The 21,332-nt window shown below is 41.4% G+C and overlaps 1 protein-coding gene and 1 non-coding gene across 4 annotated transcripts in view; one reads left to right on the top strand and one right to left on the bottom strand.

The window, feature by feature from the left end:
* pam (peptidylglycine alpha-amidating monooxygenase) overlaps positions 1–21,332 on the top strand; it is a 262,485-nt gene that overhangs the window by 81,180 nt on the left and 159,973 nt on the right. The window lies entirely within an intron of this gene.
* LOC145343625 (U2 spliceosomal RNA) lies at positions 20,449–20,639 on the bottom strand. The gene has a single exon (XR_013886762.1). It is a non-coding gene; the product is annotated as a U2 spliceosomal RNA (small nuclear RNA).

Below are 21,332 nucleotides of genomic sequence, written 5' to 3'. Positions count from 1 at the left end.
GGAAAAGTCCCAGAATATCCAACCTCTCGTTATAACTCAAACCATCAGCTCTCAGTAGCATCCTAGTAAATCTTTTCTGGTGGGAAGACACTGACCAAGGGCAGAAAATATGGTCAATAATGGAAGAAAGGCTGTACTATTTGAGGATTTTGGGAAGAAGTAGAAACAGGTTTGGTAGCTGTGGAAGGAAAATCTCCACAAGAAATGGTCATGACAGTTTGGTGTGATGTGATGGACAGGGACATTGCCCAGGAGGAGGGGAAGAACTGTCAGAATTAGCTTTTGGCCTCTGCTAGGTGGAGGTTTGCACATCAGACAACAGCAACACCACCTTTGTCATCAATTTTATAGAACATAGAACACTACAGCACAAACAGGCCCTTCGGCCCACAAGTTGCACCGATCATATCCCTACCTACCAGGCCTACCTATAACCCTCAATCCCATTAAATCCCAATTTTGACAATGTTAAATTAAAACTGGAGCTGCGATTAAAGAAATGTTCAGATGGAGGCAGTTCAGAGTGAATGAGAGAAGCAGAGAAATTGAAATGGCCAATGTCATACTAGCAGTTCTCTATGAAGTGGTCTAAAGAGGATAACAGGCGAGTTGGAGGGAAAAAATTGAAGGTAGCTGAAAGTTTCTGCTGAGTGGAAGACTGAGACATGGCTAAAGAATTTGGTGCAAAAGCAACAGAAGAAGGGTTAAGCACTGTGTCGTACTTGCAATTTGTTTAGGTAGAAGCGTAAGGGGGTGAAGCTGAAGCCTTGCTAAAGACAGATAGTTCAAGGAGGAAAAAGGTTTTGTTAATGCAGAGCAAAGGGTCCAATTTGAACAAAGGATGGGATCTGGTGTAAGTGAAGAGGAAGAAGGGACCAGTGGGACATTGGTATCCATGAGCTGTTGAAGCTTATAACCCTTCACTCTGGAAAGGGAGATATAAAGTTGTTAAAGCAGTGAATGAAATAAAACTCTGGATCAGGACAGTTTTGAGACAGTGAGTCAGTGCTGCTTAAGCAAGAGGTTGAAAGTGTGCATGTGGTGGTACATGGCATGGATTTTTGGTGCAGTGGGAACAACTCGAGGAATGCTGAATGTCTGGCAGGTAGCTATACTTGTGGAATGATTCAAAACATACATGGTTGATTTTCAATTGGAATCCAAATGAAATAAGTTGGAGTGAGGGTATTGCAAAGTTGCTGAGGCTTTGAAAGTGAGTTTTGGTACATACCTGATCAAAGTTGGAAAGGAAAATAGAAACCAATGAGGGAGAATAAGTTGGAAAAGGCAAAAGGAAATCTTGTTGAAGAGCAGAGTAAAACTTCCTTGAAAGTGGCAGTCTTAGAAGGGAAGTGACAGTGAATTAAACACTAATATCTACTCCAATTTTTATGTTCCATCCCCCTTGTAATAAAAGCCAATGTTCCCTTTGCCTCCCTAATTGCTTGCTGTATCTGCCTGCCAGCATTTTGTATTTCATGAATAAGGACACCCGGATCTCTGTGCTTTATGTTAGATCATAAAGACACATATACAAGACAGCTATAAAATTTGTTTGAAGTGTCTGCTTATCCCCCAGTCTCATCCTCTAAGGGGTCAACGTTTACTTACCTTTGCAATGCAAGAGTTTTAAACAGTGAGGGCCATGATAGCTCAATGTTCCTGTACCTAGATTTTTGCATTATCTAGTAATGAATGATAGTTACAAAAGTACTTTGTGCAGTGTGCATACAGTAATCTGAAGGAATGGTTTATTTTTAAAATTTTCATCATATCCTTGGAGCATTGTATGAAGTAGTGGGATGCTTTGAAGGCTGATTAACTGGCTAATTGTCTGCAGCATTAGTGCTCCAATGACCAAAACCATCTTTATACCAGTTGATAGGATAACAGTGATGGGAATTTTTCGGGACTCCACGACCTATATAATGAAGGGCTGGCCGATTAGACCCACCAAACACAAAGCATCTCCAGGATAGCAACACGAAAATCAGCCAGAGCTGTGGTCTCCGCTTGCAGAGAGCATGTGCAGTGTCTTCGGACTTGGAGCCAAAATGTAATATTTGACGGTGTTGCTAATTAAAACTGAAAGCATTTTGATATGGAGAGAGCTTTAATGGAGAAATGCAGTAGTGATTAACAGTAAATGAAATGATAGGACAGTTATGTTACTTTTGTAGCAAAATGTTTGGAAACCTGTTGGACTAAAATTACAAGGTTCAAAGCATCCTATTTCACAACTGTGATTTTTTTATTAATTTTGATGATTTGAGTAGCAATCATAAACTAGTTGATTGTAATATGTACTGCAGGTACAATTAGCAATTTCCTTGAGGTGCTTGTGCTGTTTTGTGCGAATAGCAGGAAAAAAAAGACCTTTATCTTGATTGTGGTTTGTTGAACATTGCAAACATTTGTATACAAAATTACCAGCTCTCAAATACTCAACAAAGGATTTGTATGATTAAATGCAAGAACTGTAAAGAATATTAATCACTTTGACAAACTGCAAATGTGCTATTCAGAGTCCTAGTTTTAGATAACAGTATTCTATTATGATGAAACACATTGAGAATTGCCCAGTCCATTTAGAATTTGCCTTTCACTTTTATTCTAGATAGTTCATAATTCTTTTATATGTTACTATAATAAAAAAAATCTTTATTCCGTTACTTAAAATGTACTGGAAGAATAAAATGGATGGCATGTTGAAATGTTCCATCTTTTTCCAGCAGCTGTACAATGGCAATGCAGCAAATATTTATTCGACCATTGGATGAAAGTAGCCCATTGTTTAGATCAATGTCATAACTGACCTAGGTTTCATATAAATGCAATAAGTAACAGTTCCTCTGGTTTTTGTGCAGATGTATGTTTTTCTGAAATACTTTACAATTGTAATCTGTGATTTGTGTAGGTTACAGCTTTTCATATTTTTAAAATTACATAATCAGTCCAAAGATGTATGGGTTAGGTTGATTGGCCATACTAAAATTGCCCCTTAGTGTCCTGAGATGCTTAGGTTAGAGGGATTAGCGGGTAAGATATGTATGGATATGGGTGTAGGGCCTGGGTGGGATTGTGGTCGGTGCAGACTCGATGGGCCGAAGGGCCTCTTTCTGCACTGTAGGGTTCTATGTTCTATGATGATCATTAAAAATCAGAATGTTGATTGGAATATTTAAAATGCTTTGAAAATCTGCAATTAATAACTCATGTCTCACATAGTTACAAACACATTACTTCCCACAGAAACGTGGGACCACCTGCAGTTTCCAAAGAAGGGTAGGAGAAACTATGAAGCTGGGCTAGCGCTTAATATAAAAAAGGATAGCAAGAGTTTTTATAAATATATAAAAAGGAAGAGGCTGGCTAGGGTGAACGTTGGTCCTTTCGAGGATGAGAAAGGGGACCTAGTGGTAGGGGATGGGGATATGGCTAAGGTATTGAATAACTTTTTTGTTTCTGTCTTCACGGAGGAGGACGTGAATAATTTGCCAGGTGTTAGCGATGGAAAGGTGGTAGGACTGGAGGGTCTTAATGACATTACTGTTACTAGAGAGGAGGTGCTCGACAGACTGGAGGGGCTGATTGTGGACAAGTCCCCAGGACCGGATGGAATGCATCCGAGAGTTCTGAAAGAAATGGCGGAGGTGATAGTGGATGCCTTGGTGGTTATTTTCCAGACGTTGCTGGATTCCGGGGAAGTGCCGGATGATTGGAAAACGGCTAATGTTACGCCGTTGTTTAAGAAGGGTGCCAGGCAAAAGGCAGGGAGTTATAGGCCGGTTAGTTTAACGTCTGTGGTAGGTAAAATGTTAGAATCTGTCATTAAGGAGGAAATTGCAAGGCATCTTGAGAGGAATTGCTTGATAGAGCAGACGCAGCACGGTTTCATTAAAGGGAAGTCGTGTCTGACAAATTTACTGGAGTTCTATGAGGATGTGTCTAGGGCAGTGGATAGAGGAGAGCCGGTGGATGTGGTCTTTCTAGATTTTCAGAAGGCGTTTGACAAGTACCTCACAAGAGGTTATTGCAGAAGGTCGAGGGACATGGAGTTGGGGGTAGGGTGTTAGCGTGGATAGAGGATTGGTTGTCAAATAGGAGGCAGAGAGTGGGGGTCAACGGGTGCTATTCGGATTGGCGGATGTGACTAGTGGAGTGCCCCAGGGGTCGGTGCTGGGGCCTCAGCTTTTTACCATTTATATAGATGATCTGGAGGAGGGAACCGAGTGTAGGGTGTCGAAATTTGCTGATGACACCAAGATTGGGGGAACGGCAAATTGTGCGGAGGGTGTGGAGAGTCTGCAGAAGGATCTAGATAGGCTGGGCGAATGGGCCAGGAAATGGCAAATGGAATTTAATGTTGGCAAGTGCGAGGTGGTCCACTTTGGTAGGAATAATGGTAGGAAGGACTATTACTTACGGGGCGAAAAACTGCAGCAGGCGACGGTGCAGAGGGACCTCGGGGTCCTTGTGCATGAGTCGCAAAAACCCAGCTTGCAGGTGCAGCAGGTGGTCAGGAAGGCGAATGGGATGCTGGCCTTCATAGCGAGGGGGATTGAATATAAAAGTAGGGAGGTCTTGCTGCAGCTGTATAGGGCATTGGTGAGGCTGCAGCTGGAGTACTGTGTGCAGTTTTGGGCGCCGCACCTGCGCAAAGATATTTTGGCCTTGGAGGAAGTGCAGAGGAGGTTTACTAGGCTGATACCAGAGTTGAGGGGGTTGAGCTATGAGGAGAGGCTGAATAAACTAGGCTTGTACTCGTTGGAGTTTAGAAGAATGAGGGGAGATCTCATTGAGACGTATAAGATGATGAATGGGATGGATAGGATAGAGGTGGAGAGACTCTTCCCGCTCAAAAAAGACAGTAGGACTAGGGGGCACAGCCTCAGGATAAAGGGGAGGCGGTTTAGAATGGAGTTGAGGAGGAACTTCTTCACTCAAAGGGTGGTGAATCTCTGGAATTCTCTGCCCGTTGAAGTGGTGGAGGCTGCCTCGCTAAATATTTTTAAGACGCGGGTTGAAGGGTTTTTGATAAGAGAGGGGATTAAGGGTTATGGGGAGAGGGCGGGAAAGTGGAACTGAGCCACGACAGATCAGCCATGATCTTATTGAATGGCGGGGCAGGCTCGAAGGGCTAGATGGCCTACTCCTCCTATTTCTTATGTTCTTATGTTCTAACAGCAGCAGTAGGATTTATCCAATCACAACCCTGCTCCCTTCCTGTCCTCATCTTTGCTTGTGCCAACTGGATAACACAAATAATAACAGTCTCTACTGAGACTTGATTCAATATCAGGAACAGTTTGAACACTGTCAAACATGGGTAGAACTTTCCTTGTTTCCACTTTTGATGAATTCTGTGTGTTCTGAACTGTCAAAATGAAAACACTGGCTAACCTAACCTCACTACCGTTAGCTTTCTATTTAGTCTTTACTCTTGGATGTTCATCCCCATGACAACCTTAAGTCACACAGTATTTCTTGAAATCCAATGATGTTGTCGGGAAACCAATGAGCACTCTTTCAGAATACATCCCAACTTTGACCTTGCAGGGACATTGCACCAGAAGAAATAAAAGCTTCTCCAACACTGGGTCATGATACATAACACATTAATATATTTTATGTACTAAATTACATTACTTCACTGTACCTTTAAAATGTGATTTTTTTTTAAAGTTGTCAAATTTATTCCAGTGAACAAAGCTGCATTGCACAGTATTGAAACAGGCACAAACTACAATTAAATATCGTACAAGTGTATGATTTCAATAATGGACACTGCAGTTATGTTGTTGGGGTGATGCAGTTGTTTGTAGTACATTAGTTCTTGCAGTTTTGAAATGAAATCACCTAGGAATGGTACTATACTGCTGTCCCTTAATCAATGGGTATGGTTTAATCAGGATTCCAGTACATTTGTAGTGATTCTGCTTTAAGCACTGGGTATATGGGCCAACAATATATTTTTTAATTTGAATATTGTAAAGCCATCATTAATAATTCTTTTTCCTCAGTAGAGGACAACATTTAAATGTATCTACTTATAGTGTATTAAAAAATTCAGTGGACTAATCATTCCAAATGCTCTGTGCCTGTATTGACATCATCATGGAGGAGTAATTGGAATTTTTATTTATCCTTTCAAGGACATGGGTGTTGTTGCCAGCAATTGTAGCTTATCCCTAATTGCCCTCAAAGGTGGTGATAAACTGCAGTAGTCCATACAAATCATGTGAATTTGCAGTGCTGTTAGGAAGTTGCAGAAGTTTGACCTTGCTACATTGAAAGAATGGTGTGATATTGTTCCAAGTCAGGATGCTGAGGTGCTTGGAGGAGAATGTGCAGGTGGTGGTATTCCCATGCACATGTTGTCCTTGTCCTTTGAAGTTGCTGGTTTTAAAGGTGTTGCTGATGCAGCCTTGATGGTTTGCTGCATTGACGTCTTGCAGACAGTGGAGGGAGTGAATGTGGAATGCCAAGTGGGTTGCTTTGACCTGGATGATAAACTTTGAGTGTTGTTGTTGGAGCTGCACTCATCCAGGCAAGAAGAGATCTGATGTGCCTTATAGATGATAGACATGCTGTGGGGTGTCAGGAGATGAGTTAGTCTCAGCAGTATTCCCAGTCTCTAATCTGCTTTTGTAGTCAGATTGTTTATATGACTGGCCAGTCCTGGTCAACGGTAATCCCCCAGAATGTTAACAGTCAGGGATTCAGCATAATTAATCAGGATCGGTGCTGGGGCCTCAGCTATTTACCTTTTATATAGATGACCTGGAGGAGGGGGCTGAGTGTAGGGTGACGAAATTTGCTGATGACACGAAGATGAGTGGAAAAGCAAATTGCGCGGAGGGTGTGGAAAGTCTGCAGAGGGATCTGGATAGGCTGAGCGAGTGGGTGAGGACCTGGCAGATGGAGTTTAATGTTAGCAAGTGTGAGGTTATCCACTTTGGCAGAAATAGTAGGAGGGATTACTATTTAAAGAGCAAAAAGCTGCAGCATGCTACGGTGCAGAGGGATCTGGGGGTCCTTGTACCTGAGTCGCAAAAACCCAGTCTGCAGGTGCAGCAGGTGATCAAGAAGGCGATTGGTATGCTGGCCTTTATAGCGAGGGGGATAGAATATAAAAGTAGGGAGGTCTTGCTGCAACTGTACAGGGCAGTGGTGAGGCCGCAGCTGGAATACTGTGTGCAGTTTTGGTCGCCGCACTTGCACAAGGATATTTTGGCCTTGGAGGGAGTGCAGAAGAGGTTCACTAGGCTGATACTGGAGTTGAGGGGGTTGGACTATGAAGAGAGACTAAATAGATTGGGTCTGTACTCGTTGGAGTTTAGAAGGATGAGGGGGGATCTTATAGAGACGTATAAGATAATGAAAGGGATGGATAGGGTAGAGGCAGAGAGATTCTCCCCTCTTAGAAAGGATAGCATGACTAGAGGGCACAGCCTCAAGATGGGAGGGGGGGGGTGCAGTTTAGATCGGAGCGGAGGAGGAACTTCTTCACTCAGGGTGGTGAATCTCTGGAATTCTCTGCCCGTTGAAGTGGTGGAGGCTACCTCGCTAAATATAATTAAGTCACAGGTAGATATGTTTTTGACAGATAAGGGAATTAAGGGTTATGGGGAGAAAGCAGGAAAGTGGAACTGATCTATTTTAGATCAGCCATGATCTTATTGAATTGCGATGCAGGCTTGAAGGGCTAGATGGCCTACTTCTGCTCCTATTTCTTATGTTCTTAATGCCATTGAATGTCAAAAGGAGACGAATAGATTCTCTTTTGATGGGGATAGTCATTGCTTAGCACTTATGTGGCGTGAATGTTGCTTACCACTTTGTTGCCCAGGTTCTGCTGCATACGGATACTGACTGCTTTCATATCTGAGGAGACTCAAATAGTGTTGAACATTGTAATCGTCAGTGAATATCCCTTCTGATCTTTATGGTGGAGTAAAAGCCATTGATGATGTAGTTGACAATAGTCGGACCTAGAACGTAACTCAGAGGAATCCCTGCAGTGATATCCTGAGACTGAGACCTCCAACAACCACAACCATATATTTTTAGCTAAGTATTACTCCAACCAGTGGGGAGTTCTCCCCCTGATTCCTATTGACTTCAGTTTTCATAGGGGTGCCACTATGGTTAGCGCTGCTGCCTCTCAGCGCCAGGGACCCAGGTTCGATTCCCAGCTTGGGTCACTGTCTGTGTGGAGTTTGCACATCCTCCTCATATCTGGGTGGATTTCCACGGGGTACTCTGGTTTCCCCCCACAGTCCAAAGATATGCAGGTTAGGTGCATTGGCCATGCTAAATTGTCCCTTTGTGTCAGAGAGACTAGCTAAGGTAAATGCATGGGGTTTTGGGGATAGTGCCTGGATGGGATTATAGTTGGTGCAGTCTTGATGGGCCGAATGGCCTCCTGTACTGTAGGATTCTACTAGCGCTCCTTGATGCCACGTTTGGTCAAATGCTACCTTACTGTCAATGACAGTCACTCTTGCCTCTGGATTTCAGCTGTTTTGTCTGTTAGGTCCAAGGCTGTAATGAAGTCAGGAGTTGAGTGGCCCTGGTGAAATCCTAACTGAACATCAGTGAGCTGGTTATTGCTAACCAAGAGCAGCTTGATAGCACCCTTGATGATCCCTTTCATCGCGAATAGACTAAAAGGGCAGTCATTGACCGGTTTGAACTTTTCCTGCTTTTTGTGGATGCAACATACCTGGGCAATTTTCCACATTGTTGGATAAATGCTAGTTTTGTAGCTGTACTGGAATGGCATGGCTAAGTGTGTAACTCATTCTGGAGTCCAGATTTTTAGTATTATCAGTGGAATGTTGTCATGGTCCATAACTCTTGCAGTATCTGTTGCCTTCAGCCGTTTCTTGATATCATGTGGAGTGAATAAAATCGGATGTGGAGTGGGTTTTTTATTCATTTGTGGAACACGGGTGTCGCTGGCTGGTCAGCATTTATTGTCATGATGTGGAGATGCCGGTGTTGGACTGGGGTAAACACAGTAAGAAGTTTGATGACACCAGGTTTAAGTCCAACTGATTTATTTGATAGTTGTGAGTTTACTATCAGATAAATTGGTTGGACTTGAACCTGGTGTTGTCAGACTTCTTACAGCATTTATTGCCCATGAGAAAGTGGTGGTCAGCTGCCTTCTTGGAACGCTGTAGTCCACAAGCTGTGGGTTGACCCAGGACTTTGACCCAGCGACTGTGAAGGGACAGTGGTTTTTTAAGTCAGGATGGTGAGTGGCTTGGAGGGGAACTTGCAGGTGGTAGTGTTCCTTTGTATCTGCTGCACTTGCCCTTTTAGATGGGAGTGGTCATGGGTTTGGAAGGTGCTGTATGAGGATCTTTGGCGAATCACAGTTGGGTTTTTACAACAACAGATGTTTTAATAGTGACCATTAATGGGACTAACTTTCAATTCCAGATTTATTAACTGAATGTAAATTCCACCAGTTACCTTGATCGAATTTGAACCTCTGTCCTGAGAGCAGTGGCTACAACCACTGTTTGCTCCACCTGTAAGAAGTCTCACAACACTGGGTCCAACAGCTTTATTTGGTAGCACAAGCCACTAGCTTTTGGACCACTGTCCCTTCATCAGGTGAGTGGGAGTTCTGTTCACAAACAGGGCACATAAAGACACAAACTCAATTTACAAAATAATGGTTGGAATGCAAGTCTTTGCAGGTAATCAAGTCTTAAAGGTACGGACAGTGTGAGTGGAGAGAGGGTTAAGCTGGCTCCAAGTGGAGTGGATCTCCAAGAAGATCGCGCATATTGACACAGACATCAACATCATGCTCCACCTGTGACAGAGGCTAGTCATGTGTTGAACTTCTCAGTCATCTAAAAACTCATTTTTAGTGTGAAAACAAGTCATCCTTGACTCAGGAGGCTCTCTATGTCCCTGGATTGCTAATACAATGATATTACCATAACACCATTGTTTCCCTCCCACCACCTCCCAAACTTCCCGTTTGATTTCTTGGTTAGTATCTAATACAGATGGCTTCTTCCCTATAAGTAGAAATACGTTCTCCCTGTGTCTACTCTGTCAAAACTTTTCGTAATTTTAATAATATTAGGGTATCCTGAGCTTTTTTCAGATGAAAACAGAATTGCCTTGTTCATCCTTTCCTCAGACTCCAGGTATCACCTTTGTAAACCTTTTTTGCACCTTCACAGTCCCTCTACATTATTTTACAATATGGTGCTCTAGATGTACATATTTCTTCAGGTATGGTATAATCAAGGTTCAGTACACGTTTAGCATAACTCATCTACTTTTCAATTCTGTCCCATTAGAAATAATCTTTAATTCCTGGTTTGTTGTTCTAAATTACTTTATTAAGCTGTGTCATTTCTTGTTATGACTTGTACTCTGAGATCCCTCCACTCTTGGGGCCATTTAGATTCTTGGCTTATGAGTTGCATAGTATATTACCTATTACACCAGGATTTTTGGTGCTTACTGAGTAATGGGGAAGTGTTGTGAATTGATACCAATTTCTCCAGTTAATTTTCTGATCCATTTGGTAAACAATCTAACTGTCACCAATCTTTACATATTTTATTTGCACAGTTACAGATTACAAGCAAGACTATAACCTAATTACTGTCAGCATTCATTTATTCTATTTTGGGGTAAATCAGTGTTTACAGGAGCATAAGTGAATCCCGAATTAACTACCACCACCTGTTTGCAGTGAAACACAATTCATGTTAACTTAAGGAACCCCCTGTGAATTTGTCTGAGTTTGAAAGAATGTTGTACAGTGATTTGGTTAATGGTACTATTGGTGTTAGATGTTTGTGTGTGAATGTTGTCAGGGCTGTGGATCAGCATAGACCTGCCATATGTGACTTCAAACCAGCTGTTTCTTTTTCTTTGGTGAGTTCTGTAAGGGTGTATAAGTTCCTTATAGAGTCTCATTTAGGCTCAGGGGCATATTCTGGACGTAACAGGATGTAATGTGTTAATCAACAATTTTATAGAATATTGAATACTGATAATTATATTAGAATAATTATAATTGGTATAAAGAAAGATAATTTTATAGAAAGGAGAAAACACCTTTTAGAAGAAAAGCAAAATAGATTTTTAAAAAAAACAAAAATCCCAAATTGGCCTGTTGCATGACAGCGCCCCAAAATGAAAAACCCCAACTAAGCCTGTTCCAAGACAAGACCCGAAAATTGGTAAAATTCCCTCTTGGTACATGCATGAGCAAACCTCTGAGTAAGACTCTTCGTAAACACAGTAAAAAGTCTGACAACACCAGGTTTTAGTCCAACCGATTTATTTGATAGTAAACTCACAAGCTTTCGAGGTTTCCCTCTTCGTCAGGTGAATGGAGAGTTCTGGCCTCGGACAGAGCATATAAAGCACAGACAGTTTAGAGATTACTGATTAGAATGCGAATCTTTACACCTAACCTGCTGTTCAAGTCCTAAAGTGGCTGACAGTGTGTGCGGAAGGAGCACTGATCACAGGTTAAAGAGATGTGTATTGTCTCCAGACAGCACAGTGAGTGAGGTTTTGCAAACCCAGGCAAGTCACGGGGGTTACAGATAGTGTGACATGAACCCAAGATCCCTGTTGAGACCGTCCTCGTGTGTGGAACTTGGCTATCAGTCTCTGCTCAGCGACTCTGCGCTGTCGTGTGTCGTGAAGGCCGCCTTGGAGAATGCTTACCCGAAGGTCAGAGGCTGAATGCCCGTGACCACTGAAGTGTTCGCCAACAGGAAGGGAACAGTCTTGCCTGGTGACTGTCGAGCGATGTTCATTCATCCGTTGTCGTAGCGTCTGCATGGTCTCCCCAATGTACCACGCTTCGGGACATCCTCTCCTGCAACGTATCAGGTAGACAATGTTGGCCGAGTTGCAAGAGTATTTACCATGTACCTGGTGGATGGTATTCTCACATGTGATGGTATCCATGTCGATGATCCGGCATGTCTTGCAGAGGTTGCTGTGGCAAGGTTGTGTGGTGTTGTGGTCACTGTTCTCCTGAAGACTGGGTAGTTTGCTGTGAACAGTGGTCTGTTTGAGGTTGTGTGGTTGTCTGAAGGCAAGAAGTGGGCGTGTGGGGATGGCCCTGGCGAGATGTTCGTCTTCATCAATGACATGTTGAAGACTCCGGAGAAGATGTCGTAGCTTCTCCGCTCCAGGGAAGTACTGGACGACGAAGGGTACTCTGTCCACTGTGTCCCACCTTCAAGACTCTTCGGCCAGTTACTCTAATGTCCTTTTCTCTGTAGTCTTCAGTGGACCCGAATCCTGGAAGCAATGTCCCTTTAAGCCAAATTTCTGGCTCCATTCCAGCTTTCGAGGCCTTGTTCAGATTTTCTCAAAACAATGATTCTGGAAAAACATGAGTCCTCATCAGTTCTTCTGACAGGCACTACAAGGCTTTGCAGTCTTTGCAATATTCATGTTATTTACATCTTTTGAATGGTGTCTCCCATCTGCCATCAATCATGCTTTATGTCCATCAAACAAACACCAGTTCCAGATTCCACACTGTAATTGACTACCATGCATGTAAGACTATTCATAGACTCTCAGCCTGCAGGTGCAGCAGGTGGTTAGGAAGGCGAATGGGTTGCTGGCCTTCATAGCGAGGGGGATTGAATATAAAAGTAGGGAGGTCTTGCTGCAGCTGTATAGGGCATTGGTGAGGCCGCAGCTGGAGTACTGTGTGCAGTTTTGGTCGCCACACTTACGCAAGGATATTTTGGCCTTGGAGGGAGTGCAGAGGAGGTTTACTAGGCTGATATCGGAGTTGAGGGGGTTGAACTATGAGGAGAGGCTGAATAAACTAGGCTTGTACTCGTTGGAGTTTAGAAGAATGAGGGGAGATCTCATTGAGACGTATAAGATGATGAATGGGATGGATAGGATAGAGGTGGAGAGGCTCTTCCCACTCAGAAAGGACAGTAGGACTAGGGGGGGCGGTTTAGAACGGAGTTGAGGAGGAACTTCTTCACTCAAAGGGTGGTGAATCTCTGGAATTCTCTGCCCGTTGAAGTGGTGGAGGCTGCCTCGCTAAATATTTTTAAGACATGGGTTGATGGGTTTTTGATAAGCGAGGGGATTAAGGCTTATGGGGAGAGGGCAGGAATGTGGAACTGAGCCACGACAGATCAGCCATGATCTTATTGAATGGTGGGGCAGGCTCAAAGGGCTAGATGGCCTATTCCTGCTCCTATTTCTTATGTTCTTATAATCCTACAGTGCAGAAGTAGGCCATTTGGCCCATCAAGTCTGTACCGACCACAGGTCTAACCCCATGCATTTACCCTAGCTAGTCCCCTGACACTAAGGGGCAATTTAGCTTGGCCAATCCATCTAACCTGCACATTCATTGTCCTGGTTTGATGTTGAAGATTCATTGAATGCAGTAAGGGAAAGGACTTCTAATAAATAAAACACCTTTATTTTAGTAATCTATCTTGAAAATAAAGTCATTGACCAAGCACCAGCTATGCATCACCGAAATGGAAAACAAGGTCTTGGATTAAATATATCTACAGTAAATATTAACAGTTAATAATAGCTGATTACTATTGATTAACTAGTTAAACAACCACACCTATAAAATAAGATCCAATAAAAATTCACTTAATTAGAAATGAAGCAGAAATCTCCAAAAATTAGTTGATTGCTGGCTGTAACCCTACAGTTTCTTTCTCCTGCGTTGTTCCCCCCCCCGCCCTTAAATACCAAATCCAAAATTGTATGAAGGCCTCAAAGATTTCATACACAGTGAGTTTGAATGTGATGCATGAAGATATTTTTATTGAATTCTCATAATTTCTGAGGCATGTCCTACAAGCCTTCCATCTGTGTAAAAATAAAAATTGCTATCTGTAGGAATAATATGTTTTTCTTTTCTCATCCTTGTTTCAAGGATTAACAGTAGCACTGTAAAAGCTATTTGTATTGTGCTTCAGTCCAAGTGACTACAAACCAATCATAAACCAATATTGGTAATAGTGAAAATGGCACATGTCTGTCTTTGGCTTGTGTGCTGTTCAGGCAATTCCTGTTGGTGGGAGAGGCGACTCCTGTTAATGCCTCAACAAACCCGTTTAGCAACTGGACAGTCTGCAACCAGAAGTTGAAAAATTAGGCCTGTTTTCCTTGAAATGCTGAGAAGAGATTAAATGTATTCAAAATCATAAGGTTTTGGATAGAAGAGATGAAGAGAAGCTGTTCCCACTTCTGAAAGGATTGAGAATGAGGGTGCTCAGAGGTCAGATTTGAAGTAACTGGCAAAAGAAACAAAAGTGACACGAGGAAAAACCTTTTTCATGCAGTGAGTGGTTCAGGTCTGGAAAGCACAGCCTGCCTATGTGTGGTGGAGGTAATTTCAATTGAAACATTTAAACAAACTTGGCAGGGGATGAGAACTAATTTGTTGCAAAGGAACACAAGCGCACACAAAGGATTCAGAGAGACAGCTAGGGCTAGATGAGGTATGAGGTGGAGTTGAAGTGAGAGAATTTACAGTGAGGTTTACAACGCATGTGTGTAAATGCACAATGCATGTTAAATAAGGTTGGTGAGTTGCTGGTGCAGGTAACTATATAAGAGCATTATGTTGTGATAAAGGAGACCAAGAGCAGGACTGGGTTAGAAATATTCAGGAAAGTTGGGGAAGGGATGTCTGTACTGATTCAGGTGAATATTACACTGCTGGAGAGAGAGCAATTCCTCAGAGGATCAAGGGAAAGATAGAGTCAAGAAACAATACAGGTACTTTAACACTATTGAGTGTATTGAATAGACACTAAATAGTGGAAAAGGTAGAAGTGCAAATTTGCAGGAGAAAACTGTCGAGGAGTAGTAATGGGGGAATTCAATAATCCAAGTATAAACTGGGAAAGTACTGGGGATAAGGCAGAGAGAGGGGAGAATTTTGGAAGTGTGTTGTGGGAATTTTTTCTTGATCACAATATTCCCATCCCAATGAGAAAGGAAACGATGAAGTGGTTCTCGAGTCAATTGGGGAAGAGTTTAGTTTAACTATAGCAAAGGACAAGGAGCATTCCAGAGTTAGTACTATTTAGTCAACCTCTGCAGGGTGAGCACAGATAAGCTCAGGTGCGTTGGAATCAAAAATTGACAGGCAACATTGTAATGGAACAATGGGTTACCTTTCAAGTAGAGATGGCTTGTGTACCGTTGAAGTGCATTTGCGTGAGGGGAAAAGGTTGGGCAATTAAAATCAAGATTGACTAGAAAAATGGCATATATAAACAAGTGAGAACCAGTCTGAATAAATATGCATTCATCTTGGTAGGACAAATGAGGAGGCTTAATATCAACAAATGTACACAATTCTAAAGGAGATGCAGGAACAGAGAGAGCTGGAGATATATGTGCACAGATCATTGAAGATGGCAGGACAGATTGAGAATGTGGTTAATAAGACATATGGGATCATGGGCTTATAACGAGAGAGAGAATACAAAAATGAAGAAGTTGGGGTGAACCTTTATAAATGCTGTTCTCTCTCATCTGGAGCATTGTGTCCAATTCTGGGCACAGCTCTACAGTAAGGATGTGATTTCATTAAAACAGGAAATAGGAGCAGGAGTACACCATTTGGCCCCCCTCAAGCCTGCTGTGCCATTCAATTAGATTGTGGCTGTTCTATCTCAGCAATATTTTTCAAAACATTCATTGATATCTTTAATATCTCAAAATCTATCAATCTCCGTCTTGAACATACTAGATAACTGAGCCTCCACAGCACTCGAATAAAAGATTCCAAAGACTCTCCACCCCTTGAGTGAAGAAATTCCTCCTCTTCTCATTCCTAGATAACCTGTTTCTTATCCTGAGTCTGTCCCCTAGTTTTAGATCCTGCACCCAGGGGAAAACATCCCTCCTGCATCAGTTCTGTTGAACCCTGTCAGAATTTTGTATGCTTCATCTTGATCATAATTATTCTTATTCATCATAAGATCACCTTTCATCCCTGCAGTCTCTCTTCATAGAGCACTCCTGTCATCCCAGGCACTAGTCTGGTGAACCTTTGTGGCACTTTATCTCTGGCAAGTATTGTTCTTCCTTGGGTATGGAGACCAAACCTGTATATAATACTCCAGGTGCAGTCTCACCAAGGGTCTACAGAATTGCAAAGATTTCTTTACTCCTGTGCTCAGATTCTCTTGTCATGAAAGTCGACAGAATGTTTCCCTTTCTAATTACTTGCTGCACTAGCATGTTGGCTGTCAGTGATTTATGAAGTCCTTTGGATGTCAACACATCCTAATCTCTGTCCATTTAAGAAATATTCTGCATTTCTGCTTTCTCAGTAAAGTGGATAACTTCACAATTTTCCATATTATATTCCATCTGCCACATTCTTGCCCACTCAGCCTGTCGAAATTCCCTTGAAGCCTTTTTGTCACCACTTTACAACTCCTATTTTCACCCAGTTTTGTGTCATCATCATACTTGAAAATATTAATTTGGTCTTCACATCCAAATCATTAACATAGATTGTGAATAGGTGGGGCCCTAGCACCTGCAGAACCCCACTCTTTGCAACCTGCCAACCTGACATTGACTTTTTATTCTTACTCTGCTTTTTTGGTTGTAAGCAATTCTCTATCCATGTTGGTGTCATTCCTTATTAGTGTATTACTACCAATCCGATGTGCTCAAATTTTGTTTACAAATCTCCTACATGGGACCTTATTGAAGCTTCTTTAAATCTTTTCTAATAAATTCTAGCATTTTACACATCACTAACGTCATGTTATTAGGTCTGTAGTTCACCATTTTGTGTCTCACTCCCTTAAACAGTGGGATTACATTTGCTACCATCTGATCTTCAGAGACTGTATAGAATGTTGGAAGATGACCACCAATGTATACACCATCCCGCTAGCCACGTCTTTTAACACCCTGGAATGTAGATCAACAGGTCCAGAAGATCTTTCCACTTTCAGTCCCATTAATTTCTCCAGTAGCCTTTTTTTTAATAATTTAGTTCAGTTCTTCATTCTAAATTTTAAGTAATCTGGTTCGCTAGCATTCTAGGAGGTTTTTTTGTATCTTCCTTTGCAAAGACAGACACAGTACTTGTTTAATTTTGCTGCTGTTTCCTTATTCCCCATTCAAAATTTTCCTGGCTCTGCCTGTAAAGGGCCCACATTTGCCTCTACCAATCTTTTCCTGTTTACATAGCTATATCGAAATTTTACAGTCTATTTTTGTTTCTCGCTGGTTTACTTTTACATTCTATTTGCTGTCTTTTATTTCTTAGCTGCCTTTTGCTGAATTCTAAGATGCTTCCAGTCCTCAGCTTTACTCTTTTTTGGCAACTGTATAAGCCTCTTCCATTGATCTAAGCTTGGCCATGTTTGGATCACCTTTCTTGTTGGGTTTTGATAGCTCTGTTTTCTAGTTGGCTCCTCAACATACTGTTCTAGAAAATCATTTGACATACATCTCAGAAGTTTGTCCTCTACAGCGTTAGTGTGAATTAGATTTAGCCAAGTCTGTATGTGGATTGTGGTTCCTCATGATTCCTGCATTATTCTTATTAAATGCATCACTAATTTTCTGATTTATACCACGTTCAACTTTAATCTTATTGTTTGGTGATCTATAAACAATTGTCCCTTGGTGTTTCTTAATGTTCGGGGCCAGATCAGAAATTTCAAGCTATGTTATGAAGTTCGTCTAGACCCTAACCTTTCAATTTTGGCATTAGCGTGAGCATAAGGTGTTTTGCTCCGGGTATGATTCAGTTGACCCAATAAGAAGTTTTTATTAAAACATTCTTCATATAAGAACATTAGAATTAGCATAATTTTTACCAATTAAAATACTGAAACATGTCAAAGTATAATTAATATCTGTTGATCTCTATTATTCCAATTTAGCAGTATCCCCCAAAGATATAAGCCTCTTGTTCAGTACCAGCTAGCACCAAAAGCAGATATGCTGATGTGGATGCTAGATTTCCAGCTAATTAACACTTTTGGATAAAGATCTGGACAGACACATGTTTTCTGACTCTCATGCACAGCTCCCAAAAAGCAACTGGGCTTGACTTCTCTGTATAAGCCTAGCTCAGTAAGAAGTCCCTCAACACCAGGTTAAAGTCCAACAGGTTGAAACCTGGTGGACTTTAACCTGGTGTTGTGAGACAACTTATTGTGTTTACCCCAGTCCAATGCTGGCATCTCCACATCAAGCCTAGCTGCACTCTGTCACATGATTTGTTCCCTGTCAGTCATTGTAATCAAGCCCTACTCGGCAAAACCCCAGGAAACACCAAGAACAACACAACGTTAGTCCAGATTAAAACAATTAGGAACAATTAGCTGCTGCAGTAACAATACAGGATGTCAGATAATAACCCTGCGGCACTGATAGAATGGAAGGAACAGTTATAAAAATCCTGCACAGAAACATAATTAAAATTTTTTTGTTAAAGGCTTAGCTGCACATAAGCTGATGCTACATCTTGATGTTCCCCCACTCTTACTGATATAGTTATCTGATTTCATCCTCTAACAACAGCCCACATCCTTTTCATTTTTGTATCCTTCCTAAATGTTTATGCCTTTTGAGCATTCCGTTCCCAACCTTGGTCACCTGCAGCTATTTCTCTGTGATGGTAATTAGGTTATACCTGTTTATTTCTATTTATGCTGTCAATTCATCTATCTTGTTGTGAATGCTGTTGTGCATTTGTAGAGTACCTTGAGTTCTGTCTATCCTTATCTGCTAGTGCACTTAGAGTTGTAGCCTCTGTTCCTTCCTGCCATAATCAGATTATTTCTACCTCGCTCTCTTGTTCTCTCACTTCAGTTTATCATATCTTCCCTCACCTGAACTCCTGCCCCCACTGTTTTGTTTAAACCCCTCTCTGTTGTCCTAGTTATACTTAACAGAATATTGATCCCAGCAAGTTCAGGTGAAGCCCCAATGATATAGCTCCCACTTTCCCGAATATTGGTGCCAATACCGCATGATTCAAAATCCATTTCTCCCACGCTAATCTTTGAGTTACACATTTAACTCTGTAATCTGATATCTCCTTTTTCCAGATTGCTTTGGCTCAGGTAATAATTCAACTGAAAATATAGTTTTGTGTTTACTAGTGTTTTGGCATGCATTAACTTTAGGTGGAATCCAACATATGATGATAAACTGATTCTAAAATGAATCTGAAGGTTAAGATATTTACTTTTAATGTAGAAAAAAGGGCTTTATCATTTAATAAAAATAAAGTAGGATAGTGCAGGAAAACTGAAATCAAAAGATGCTGGAATTGTGCAGCATCAAAAGGGAAAGATATAACAATATTTCACATGCTGTGCATTTCCAGAATTTTATATTGGTGAGCATCTGTGTAGCAAAAAATTGAAAATGTTGAATACACTCAGCAGATAATGCAGCACCACTGAATAATAAAAGTGAAATAACATTTTAAGTGTAAATTTTTGTCAAAACTTATATTGATTGAGGCAAATCCTAAATCAGATGCTCAAAACATTCCTGAGATCAGGAAGTTACATTTCTGAGAAATTGTTGATATGGGCGTGCATCAGACCACTCAACGGGAAGAGTACTTTCAGATTTCACTGCATTTCTGTCACAAGCAGAACTTCATTGACAGCCAGGTATATCTCCCTTCAGTGTTACTTGAAGTATTTTGCCCTGACATTCGCGGAGTAAACTTAGCAGTATCCTGCTTGGAAAATAGTCAGAAGACCAAGTTTCACATGCCCAATTCTAACATTTATCAATCTGACTCGGGATTGGACATTTCCTGTTAAAATCTTTCTTGCTATTCTTGATTGTTCACATCCCTTATATTTGTCACTTAGTTAAAATGCTAATTATTACTAATTTAATTAACTTATGTTAATATCCAAAGCATATTATATTTTGTGTGGTTATGCACACATTTCTATTGTGTGATGTTAATATAAAACATGTCTTTCCTTTTTACTGTTGTTGTACCTGTAATTCTCAAACTTTTGACCAGTTTACTTACTCAAATGTTTTACCCCCGGTGTCCTTATTTGCAAGATGGACAAAGGACGAATACAAGTGAAGGTTCAATAAATTTATTAATAATAATAATACTATTAGCCCTTAAATTACCCACATAAAACAAGAGGATACCTCAGATTCAAGAAAACTACCCGCAAAGATTTTTTTTGCAAAAATGATTTGGTTAAACTGCAGACCCAATTCTGAGTCCCTCTGCTCCATTGTCACGAAAGTGAGTCTCGATGGCAGCTTCTTCTTTCCTTCCTTTGTTCGGTCTTTTTTTGTTTATGTATCCAATTCAATCCAATTCAAAGTTTGAGCAAGCGTGACATTCCAGATCCAAGCTGACAAGACAGGCTTCCCACTTCCTGTCTTGGGATTGATCTACATGATCCAAGCTGAGTGGAGCAGGCATTGCAGCTTCTCCAAGGCTTGATCTTATTTGCATCTTAGCCAAAAGACCAAAATGCTGCTTTAAAAAATAGCATCAAATAAAGCCTCAATGTAACCTCATGATGTCAACCAAGTGTAGGATGTTGATACTACACTTTATCTTAGCCAAAAGGCTGAGAAGAGATTTCTTTGGTCAGTCTTCTGGATGGTCAAGGCTGCCTCCCTTGTCGAGTTTTTGCTACTGGTGTGACTGAGATGTGTACCCTTATTCCCACTCCGTCACCCCGCCTTTCCAGAAACTTTTCTGGCTTCTGACCAATGAGGTCTTGGGAGGGGATCCCAATATCCAGTGGGCTTCTTGATGTCTGCCTGACAGGACATTGGGCCCACCCCCAGGTGTCCATCTCCATGCTGTTGCCTACATGCAACCTGTTGGCAGATAAGGTAACTGCAGGAAGTCTAGGTGACAAAGTCTGCCGATCTAGGCTTCTAACAGTAGGCCTGTGCATTTCAATGGGGTGCAATGACCTCATGCTGCGTCTCAGTAGAGTGCAATGATCCTTGGTGGGTGATGGGCCAGGCCCAGACATGTTCCTGTGTCTTTGTATATTTGACTTTCGTCAAGTCTGGCCTGTCCGAGGTATGACTGTGTTTGATTTTAATACGCCCAGTTCATTAATTTAAGACATCCAATGTAATCAACCTTAAAAATAGACCCTGATTATATTACCACACTATTTATAAATGTGTGAACAGAAGGAGATTGAGATCAGGTCACTGATTTGACTAACTTGTATTTCTCTGTATAGAGCTTTTAGTTAATGGCAACCAACCTGTTTTCAATCTGGCTAGTTAATTTATCATTAGTACCATAACAA

This window comes from Carcharhinus amblyrhynchos, chromosome 5, assembly GCF_965287045.1.
Source record: "Carcharhinus amblyrhynchos chromosome 5, sCarAmb.v2.hapA, whole genome shotgun sequence".
Taxonomy (NCBI): domain Eukaryota; kingdom Metazoa; phylum Chordata; class Chondrichthyes; order Carcharhiniformes; family Carcharhinidae; genus Carcharhinus; species Carcharhinus amblyrhynchos.
This window is presented reverse-complemented; position numbering and strand designations above follow the sequence as displayed.